The following is a 10,364-nucleotide window of genomic DNA, read 5'->3' on the forward strand; positions in this document are numbered from 1 at the left end:
ACTTTAATTATAACTCCCACATGATCCCCTCCATATTAATGACAAAATGCTTCTAGTTAAATTTTTTACTTAACCTTTACACACACATGTGTATGCACACACACATTTTAAGATGCTTGAATTTAAATACTATAATCATGTATTTGAGGCCACAGAGACTAAAAGCAGAAGCAATGTGACCAAAAATGTAAGGCTCTAAATTTCTGTTTGATATCCTACAATCCCATGTGCTTCTCTGTAATGGACAGTTTATGAGTCAGGCACTTTGACAAGGTTGTAAGCAAGTTCAGAATATAGTCTGTATCATATCCTCCTTTATTCCCCCAAAATACAGTTAACATAATAGGTACTCAAAAAAATTTCCAATGAATAGGACAAAGAATGTCTTAATACAAATAAATATTTCTTTTGATCAATACATTCTTCAACATGGCCATATCATCCTCTTCTTAGAAATGAAGACATGGATGTTCAGGGAGTTAAGCAATGAAATAGAAATCCCACACCTAGTAGGAGGTAATGGTCTTTGGAACTTAATTCTGAGTTCTTTCTAATAAACAAAATTGAAGTTTTAAATCATAGCTATACCATAAAGATGATCAAATCTCCTGCCTGCCATGCAAACAGGGGTTCAGAATCTCCCCTTCCTTAGTAGGTGAGGAGACAGAGATCCTGAGAGGAATAAGAAAGATTGAGGACCCCAGAATAAGAAATAGAGGCTACAATGAGCTTAGACTTAGCAAATGGCCAAGACAATGGACTCCTATAGTGATGGCTGAATGTCACCTCAAAGAACCAGGCTGAACAAGTCGCCATTATTTCAGAGGCAAAACCAGACCAACCACTAAACCACAGGGACTGGCATAGTGTCCCTTTCCCACCACCATAGGATTTCATAAACCCACCTCTTCATCCAGAATGCCATTCGAAAGAGAAGAAGAGGGGAAATAATTCTAAAAGAGTAAACAGGACAGAGACCAAATCACTCAAAAGAACTGGTTTCTTACCAACTTTTGCTGTTAAGTTCATCTTCAAAACCCTAACTACTAAACAGAAGGGTGAGATTCATAAGCAAGATTAGAGTCGTTATAGGAAATAAAGAAGCTGCATTTTCTTATCAACCAAACTGTAATGTAGACTTCAGTCCACCTATATACTTAAAGATGATATTTTTTAAAGCTCATTTAGAATGTATTGGCTAATTCCAAAACACTGAGAGAGCAAACAAGAAGAAATTTTCTGGAGAAGGCCTATAGATATGTATATTACAAATATTTAGTCAAAGAATATCTTTGGCTGTCCACTATTATCCCTGACTGCATAGTGAGTCTTGCGTTGGGCTGTTCACTTCAAGGCTAGCAGCCAAATCCACCAGCCACTCCAAGGAAGAAAGAGGAGGCTTTCTACTCCCATAAAGATTTACAGCCTCAGAAACATCAAAAACAGTCACTGTGAGTCAGAATCAACTTAATGGCAGTGTGTTTGCTTTTGGCTTACTATCAGCAAAGGTGTTGGGGATAGGACAGTGAGCAAAACAAAAAAGGAGGCAAATTCATTGCATAATCTATAACTGAGGAGCTTGATAACTGATCCAAGGTGCAACAGTTGGTAAATTGTAGAGCCAGGATTTGAACTTGACTATATCTGATTCCAAAGCCTCTTTCTCTCTCACCATATTTTCTAGTTAAGTATGAATTACTAAAACATTCCAATTTGTGCTTATAGTCTGACTACTTTTTGTTTTGTTTTCTTTCTTTCTTTTCTTTTTTTAAAGGCAGATATACAACTTGTACGATCTCTAATGTACCTTGTTCAAAATGCTCTGGTTAGAAGTTTGAGCCCCTATGTTGGCTGCATTTGAGTCAGCTAACTAGCAGGATCAATTGAGGATTGCATGTTTTTAAGAAAAGCAAATCAAGGCATAAGGAATCAAACACTCCATCAGTATATTTCAAAGTGTAATCCCTGGACCAATAGCATGAGCATCATCTGGGAACTTGATAGAACTGCAAAATTTCAGGCTACACACCAGACCTACTAAGTCAGAAACTCTGGGTCAGAACCCAGCAACCTGTACTTTAACAAGCACTCTATATAATTGTGATTCACACTAAAGTTTGCGAACCAATGGACCATGTGCATTAAAACCAAAAAAACTAAATCCAATGCCACTGAGTCATTTACAACTCATAGCAATGCTAGAGAAGGTTTCTAAGACCATACATTCTTAAAGAAGCAGACAGAGCCAGATTTCTCCCTGAGGTGGCTGGTGCATTTGAACCACCAGCATTGTGCTTAGTAGCCCAATGCTTAACCCAAGTGACACCAGGGCTCCTTCTTTATGCAAGAGGGTGTGCTAATTCTCCTGAGCTTCAGTATACCTCAGAATCCTTCTCAACATGGACCCAAGAAGCTACAATCAGCGAATCTGAAATGCCACTTAGAATGAGACCTATTTGCCCTTATAGGTTCCAACTGACTCTATGGTGGTGGTGATGGTGATAGTGTGCCAGGACAGACTTGTATAGGGTTTCTGAGGCTATAAATCCTTACAGGAGCAGAAAGCATCATTTTTCTACTGCAGAGTGACTGGTAGGTTCAAACTACAGAGTCTGTGGTTAGCGACCCAGCTTGTAATTAACTACACTACCAGAGCTCCATAGCTTATTCTATAGATGAAAATTATATGTATGTAAGTTCTGGTATGGTGTTGTAGGAGAAGCACTCAACTGTAAGGTTGGTTTGAACTGCAAGGTTGATGGTTCAAATTCACCAGCAACTACTTGGAAACCCTATACAGGGTCACTATGAGTCAGAACCAACTAGAGGACCCTTAACAACAACAACTTGGAGTCCTGCTATGGTGCTTCAGGTTACTGCACTGGACTGCAAGGCCAGTGTGAGCCACAAGGTCAGCAGTTCAAACTCACCAACAACCCCTTAGAAAAGCTATACAGGGTCACAATGAGTCGGAACAAAATCGACGGCACTTAATAACAGCAATATATACATATGGACTTCTGGTATGATTCTGTAGGTTTAGCACTGGACTGTGAACTACAAAGTCAGCTATTCAACTCCACCAGCTGCTCCTTGGAAACCCTATACAGGGCTGCTATGAGTCAGAACCGACTCAATAGTGCTTAAAAACAAAAACAATACACACACACAAAGGTAAGTAAAAAATGATCCTCACTCTGGCTGAAGAATTTATTTTAATCAACTTTTAGAAAAGATAAATACATCATTTTACAACATAGTTTCTTTGCTTTTCAATAAACTTTGTTTATCTGCCAATAAGATCTCACACACCCTTATTAAAATCTGTTTTAGGCTGAGGTGTGAGCCATGAATTCACCACTGTCTTCACGTCTTCATCAGAGGTGAATCTTCAACCTTGAAGATCTGCTTTCAGGGGAGCAAACAGGTGGAAGTCCGATGGAGCAAGATCAGAACTATAAGGAGGATGCTGTTTTTTACACCTCAAAATGAAGTTTTTGCAGAGTGTCAACAGTGTGACAGTTGCAGAGGTGTGCAGATGTGTGTTGTCTTGCAAGATCACAAGACTCTTGGCTAGCAGTCCTCTACATTTAATCCTAAATCTAGGTTTCAGCTCTTCAGTGAGCATCCTACTGTGACAAGCACTATTGATTATTGAACCTTTTTCCTGATAGTGTTCCAATCCTGGCACTTGAGAATCCCAGAAAGCTGTAAGCACCAGTTTTCCAGCTGATGGTTGACTCTTGAACTTTTCCTTGGTTGACAATTAGGATGCTTCCATTCCATACTCTGCCGTTTACTTCAGGCTCGTAGTAATGAATCCTTGTCTCATCACCAGTAACAATCTTTTTTTTTTTAATGCAACATTTACCTTTCTTCGAGTACTGCTCCAAATTATGTTTGCAGATTTGCACATTCACACCTGCATGGCAGTGACCTTGATCAGAAAGTACTGATAAGACAGTGCAACCAACAGAAATTTTAATATAACTGGAGTGCAGATAAGTTTTTACTTACTCGTGTGTATGTGTGTAAATAGGTCTTGAGGTAGAAAGTGACATAAACAAAGTCACAGAGTAAAATAGTGACAGAAATAAAGTCGAATCCAGTTTGAACCCTCCAACTACAAAACAGTTTTACTAATGCAGGGTTTTCTGATAAATAGAACTAGAAAAGGGCAAGGGGGATGTTTAATAAATTTTATGGGCTAAGGTACAGAGTCTGGTTGAGGAAAACGCCCACAGCCAGGGTAGAGATGGAATCTGACACCCAGGTTGGGATGAGAATAGGCCAGCATGAAGCAAGAGAGGTAAAGGAGTAATCTGAGCTGGAAATGAAATGAAAGGGCATTTCTCCCCTTACCCTGATTGGGAGACCTCCAGCTCCTCCAAACCGCCTCTCTGTTTTGCCATTTGGATAAATTACCTCTCTCTGCCCCTGTTTCCTGCACCCTCCTCCACTCCCAGCTGCTGAGTCTGATCTCCATCCATCCTCACCAAGGCCTAGGACCCCAGGGAGCCCTGGGGAGGCTCCAGTCCACAGTAGTAATGAAAAACAGGGCATCCTGCAGCATTGCTGTTGCTGAATAGAGTCAGGGAACTTGATCAGCTAATCATCATGAAATCTGAAATCACCTGGTGAGACTGAGCAGGTAAAGAATGTTTTGTTTGGGAGAAACAAAAAGTCTTCATGATTCTGAGTCCATCAAAATTTCCAAAAGATCAGTTGTTGATCTTTTAGTAAATGAATTCCATCATTGTAATCCATTTGGGAAATCCATTTGGAGAAGATCCCCAAGCGAGATGGATTGGCAAAGTGGCAGCATCAATGGGCTCAAGCGTGGCAACAATCGAGGTTAGCCCAGGACCAGGCAGTGTTTTGTTCTGTTGTGCCTAGGGTCGCTATGAGTCAGTACCGACGGATAACACCTAACAGCAACAATCAGTTTGTGTTTCTATAACACTGAAGTGTCTGAAGTGTAGGAATAACTGGGTATTTTTTCACCTTTGATCCAAGTGCTAGTGATTTTATATCAGTTATCATTTCCACCACTTAACCAGCCTGCTAAGACATTTTGTATCTTCAAATCACAATTATTTCATGTATAAAGTCAATATAATAATTAAGATAAGTCCTACTCTATCTATCTCATAATATGAAGTCAAATGTGAAAGCACATTTTAGTCAGTAAAACATCACACAGATATGAACTATTTAATCTTAACACTTTTAATTCCCTTGACCATCTTACATTTGTTGCTGGTGGTAATAAGTATCATCCAGTGAATTCTGACTCATAGTGACCTTGTATAGGGCTCCCAAGGAGCAACTGGTGGGTTTGTTCTGCCTACCTTGTGGTTTAAAGTCAATGCTGACTCTACAGTACTACATAGGCCCAATTTATTAATGCATGTTATGGCTACATCCTAGAACCTATCATTAAAAGAAAATCTTCCTCCCTTGACATCTTAACCTCTAATATACAAATCTCTGACTCTAACTTTCTGTCAGTCCAGTTTCCCTGCCTTACTCCTACTGCATGTGTTCTTGGATCTCATCACGACCCTTTAGTCCTTTGTCCCTCTGCTATTTTTCACTATCAGTCTCTTCGTTCTGTCTTCACTTCCATTCTTATCCAGTGGAAATTCATGGTACATCTCTTTGAGCATTCTATTGTCAAAGGCTTCATGCTTTCAATCTTTTGTTCTTCCATCAGATCCATCTTCAGATTTTCAAACTTGTCTTACCTGTCTTCGCCTCATTTGCCTTCTCCCATCTCCTCCCCTAGTTGCTGAGCACCGTTGGAAGAAATGACACAATTGGTAGATGGCACTACTCCAACTTTACAGTCTCCAACTTCAGTTGGGTCCTGTTGCCAGAGCAAACATTCTAAATCTTATCCTACTTAAGCCACTTTCTGCATACTCTCCTCTTCTCTTAGACCAAATCTTCAGGGACAAAATGAGGCTGTCAGGTATGCACTTGAAAATGTTCTATCTAAAACTACAAACTTAAACATTTACATCTAATTTATCTCTTGAATTCTGCACCACACTAAAGGAAATACTTCTGCCATTGTTGCTGTTTCATGCTAGAGAGTTGATTCCCATTCATAACAACCTTATGAACAACAGAACCAAACACTGCCTGGTCCCACACAAGCCTCATAATCATTATTAAGTTCAAGTGCATTGTTGCAGCCGGTGTGTCAGTCAGTCTTGTTGGGAGTCTTCCTCTTTTTCAATGAGCCTCAACTTTACCAAGCGCGATTTCCTTTTCCAGGAACTGGTCCCTCCTGATAATGTGTACTAAGTATGTAAGATGAACCATCCTCACTTCTAAGGAACATTTACTCTGTTTGTGCTTCTTCTAAGACAGATTTGTATCTTCTGGTGGTCCATTGTACTTTCAGTATTCTTCCCTAACACCACAAATGCATCAATGCCTCTGGTCTTCCTTATTCATTGTCAAGATTTCACATATCTATGAGGCATTTGGAAATACTATGGCTTGAGTCAGGTACACTTATTCCTCAAACTGAAATCTTTTCTCTTTAACACTTTAAAGAAGTCTTTTGCTGCAGATTTGCCCAATGCAATACATCTTTTGATTTCTTGACTGATGCTTCCATGAGCATTGATTGCAGATCCAAGTAAAATGAAATCTTTGACAACTTCAATCTTTTCTCCATTTATCAGGATGCTATTTATTAGTCTAGTTGTGAGGATTTTTGTTTCCTTTGCACTGAATTATAATCCATACTGAGAGTTGTAGTTTTTCATCTTCATCAGCAAGTTCTTCAAGTCCTTTTCACTTTCAACAAACAAGGGGTGTCGACTGCATATCACACATTGTTTATGAGCCTTCCTCCAATTCTGATGTTGCCTTTTTCTTTATATAATCCAGATCATCAGATTATTTGCTTAGCATACAGATTTTTTGTGTATTGTGAAAGGATATAACCTTGTTACATACCTTTCCTGATTTTAAGCTAGGCAGTATCCCTTTGCTCTGTTCAAACAGCTACCACTCTGTCTATGTAAATGTTCTACATAAGCACAATTAAATGTTATAGAACTCCCATTCTTGGCAAAGTTATTCATAATTTGTTAAGATCCACACAGTCGAATGTCTTTTCTTTCTTTCCTGCCTTTTTAATGCCCTTTTGCTTTCTTCATATATGATATTCTGGATGTCAACCAGCAGCTGCTTTGGTCTTTGGTCATTATTGTTCAATGTGTCATATCTATTCTTGTAATTGTACCTAAAGTCAGGTGGGATATATGACTCCTGGTGAAGAGCTGTAGGATCAGCACTGGACTGGGAACCACAAGGTCAGTGGTTTGAGCCCACTAGCTGCTCCTTGGAAACTCTATACAGGGTTGCTATGAGTCAGAACTGATTTGATGGCACTTAACAATAACAATACTCAAGGTTGTATTTTGGCTCTCCCTGTTTTGTTTTACTTTTCCTTAGCTTCAGCCTGAACTTGCATATGAGCAATGTCTGTTCGAGAGTTGGCCCCTGGTCTTGTTTTGGCTAATGATATTGAGCTTCTTCAGCATCTTTTCCCACAGATGTAGTTAATTTAATCCTTTTGTATTACATCTGGTGAATTACACATGAAGAGTCTCCATTTATGTAAAGATATTTGCAATGAATGAGTCATTGGTCTGGTAAATTCTGTCATGTGATCTCCAGCTCCATTCTTATCACCAAAGCCATATTTTCCAACTACTGATCCCTCCTTTTTGTTTCTGTCATATTCCAATCACTAGAGATTATCAGTGTTATCTTGACTGCGTGTTTGATCAATTTCAAATGGAAGAAGTTGGTGAAATTATCCCAAAAATAATTTTGGCGATAGGTGAGTAAATTTGAATAATACTTGTATTAACTAGGCTTCCTTGTATATTATCCTATAATAGACAGCACTGAATTTCAAGATAGATCTTGAAATACTCTTTTGATGATGAATGTAATGACATTCTTTTTCAATTTGTCTTCCTGGCATAGTAAACCAAAAGATTGTCCAATTAAAAATGGCCCATGTCTGTCAGTTTCAGTTCACTAATGCCTAGGATGTTCACCCTTATGCATTCCATTTAATGTTTTATAAATTCCAATTATCCCTAGATCCATATTTCATACATTGCATGTTCTCATTAGCAATGCATGTTTGCTGTTTCTTCACATTTTGAGTTGTGTCCCATCAGCAAATGTAGGTCCCAAAAGTCATTAAGGTTGATTGTACTTTCAGGAGTCAGCTCTTCCTTGGTTATATTTTAATCTCTTCCTACATGAGGGGCTTGTCTTCTAGTATATATCACATAATGTTTCACTGCTATTCATAATTCCTGAGAAGTGGACTGCCTGTTCCTTCTTCCTAGTCTGGGAGTTCCACTGAAATCTTTTCACCATGGATAACTCTGCTGGTATTTGGAACTCCAGTGACATAGCTTCCAGCATCACAGCTATAGACAAGCCACTATGCTGTGGGCTGGAGTCCTGGTGTGGTGCTGTGGGTCAATGCACTGCGCTGGAAAGCCGTTTGAACTGCAAGGTTGGTTACCAGTCTTACCAGCCACTCCTCAGAAACCCTATCCAGGGTTACTATGGGTCGGAACCGACTCTATGGCACTTAACAACAACAACAACAATGCAGTGGGCTAATGAGTCAGACTGCAAAGTTGTTTGAACTGCAAGGTCAGTGGTTCAAGCTCACCAGCTGCTCCTTGGAAACCCTATACAGAGTTGCTAAGGGTCCGAATCAACTTGATGGCACTTAACAACAACAACAGTACAACAAAATGACAGACATGTGGGAATGCTTCTCCTATTCAAAGCAAATTCATCCATCTCTTCTCTCAGTTAATCCTCTCCAAACTCCTCTAGAAAGGTCCCCTTCCAGGATATTTAATCTCTGAAAGGTTACAATATAGTCCTAAATGATGCAAATGAGTTGTGCTTGATTACTAACTAAAAACCTAGTGGTCCAAACTGAGTTAGAGAGAGGTGTGTCAGAAGATCTGCTTCCATAGAGATTACATCCAAGAAAGCATATGGAGCAGTTCTACTCTGTAACACATGGGATCAAGTGAAAGTAAAGCCACCCACAGGTCTTCTAGCATCTGTGCTCATTTCCTTTACTTCTCACAAAATAATTTGTAATCACTTTCCCACTTCCCATTCACTCTTCAATCCATGGCAAGCTAGAATCCCCAACAGCTTGACTGAATTTATCTTAGTAAATGTTACCAACTCTTCAGAATTGCTAATTAACTAATTGCCAGTGGCCCTCAGTCATCAACTCAGTTGACCACTTTCTACTTTGAAGCATTTCACTGATAATCTGGCTTCTTTTTATAACCTTCTCTTTCACTGGCTTTTGAGGTATAACTACTCATTGCTGAGCCTTCTGACCTTCTCTGACAGTTCCTTCTTGGCTTTTTAAAACTTATTTTTGCATTCTTCCCATTCAGCTGTTCTTGAAATGCTGGACTTTGCCATGTTATTTACCTTTAACTTTCTTTTCCTTTTAGCTACTAATACTTCCTTAGTGATTTCATCAGATCCAGGGGTTTACAAAATGATTCTTTCATTATGAAGATTCCCAATTATGTGCTTTCAACCAGAAGCATGCAATCAACTGACCAGTGGTCATTTACATGTAATCATGCTGTCCAAAAAGGAATTCAAAACCTTTACCCCAAATGTGCACTCCGTCCATGCTCTCTAGCTCAGTGAATGTCATCATTAGATACCTAAAACACTGAGATAATTTCTAGTCCCTCACTCTCACATCAAATTAGCTCCCAAGACCTGTCCACATAGCATCTTTCCATCTTCCCTGTGTCGGCCTAGTTTAGACTTTAGCCATCTCTCCTATGGATTACCGAAGTCATTTCCTAATTGGTTTTCCTGTTTCAGAATTAGATGCTTCTTATGTATGTACCCTGTATCATTCTAAAGCAAAAATTGATCAGTGCATTACTACCATTTATGAAGTACTCACTATGTATCAGTTAGAATACCTGGGTGGTGCTAACAGCACGCTTGGCTACTAATCCAAAGTGGGAGGCTGAAATACATCCAGAGCCACTTTGGAAAAAAGGGCTTGGTTATCAACTTCCAAAGTATCAATCACTGAAAATCCTATGGTGTTTTGTTCTACTTTGATTCACATGAGGTTGCCATTCAATTGAAATTGATTCAGTGGCAACCACGCTGGTGACACTATAGGATAAGCATTGGACTGCCAACCACAAGGTCGGCAGTTCAAACTCATGAGACACTTTGCAGGACAAATATAAGGTTTTATGCTTCCATAAAGATTTACAGCCTCAGAAACCCTATTAGGGCCA

This window comes from Chrysochloris asiatica, unplaced genomic scaffold (assembly GCF_000296735.1).
Source record: "Chrysochloris asiatica unplaced genomic scaffold, ChrAsi1.0 scaffold00026, whole genome shotgun sequence".
NCBI lineage: Eukaryota > Metazoa > Chordata > Mammalia > Afrosoricida > Chrysochloridae > Chrysochloris > Chrysochloris asiatica.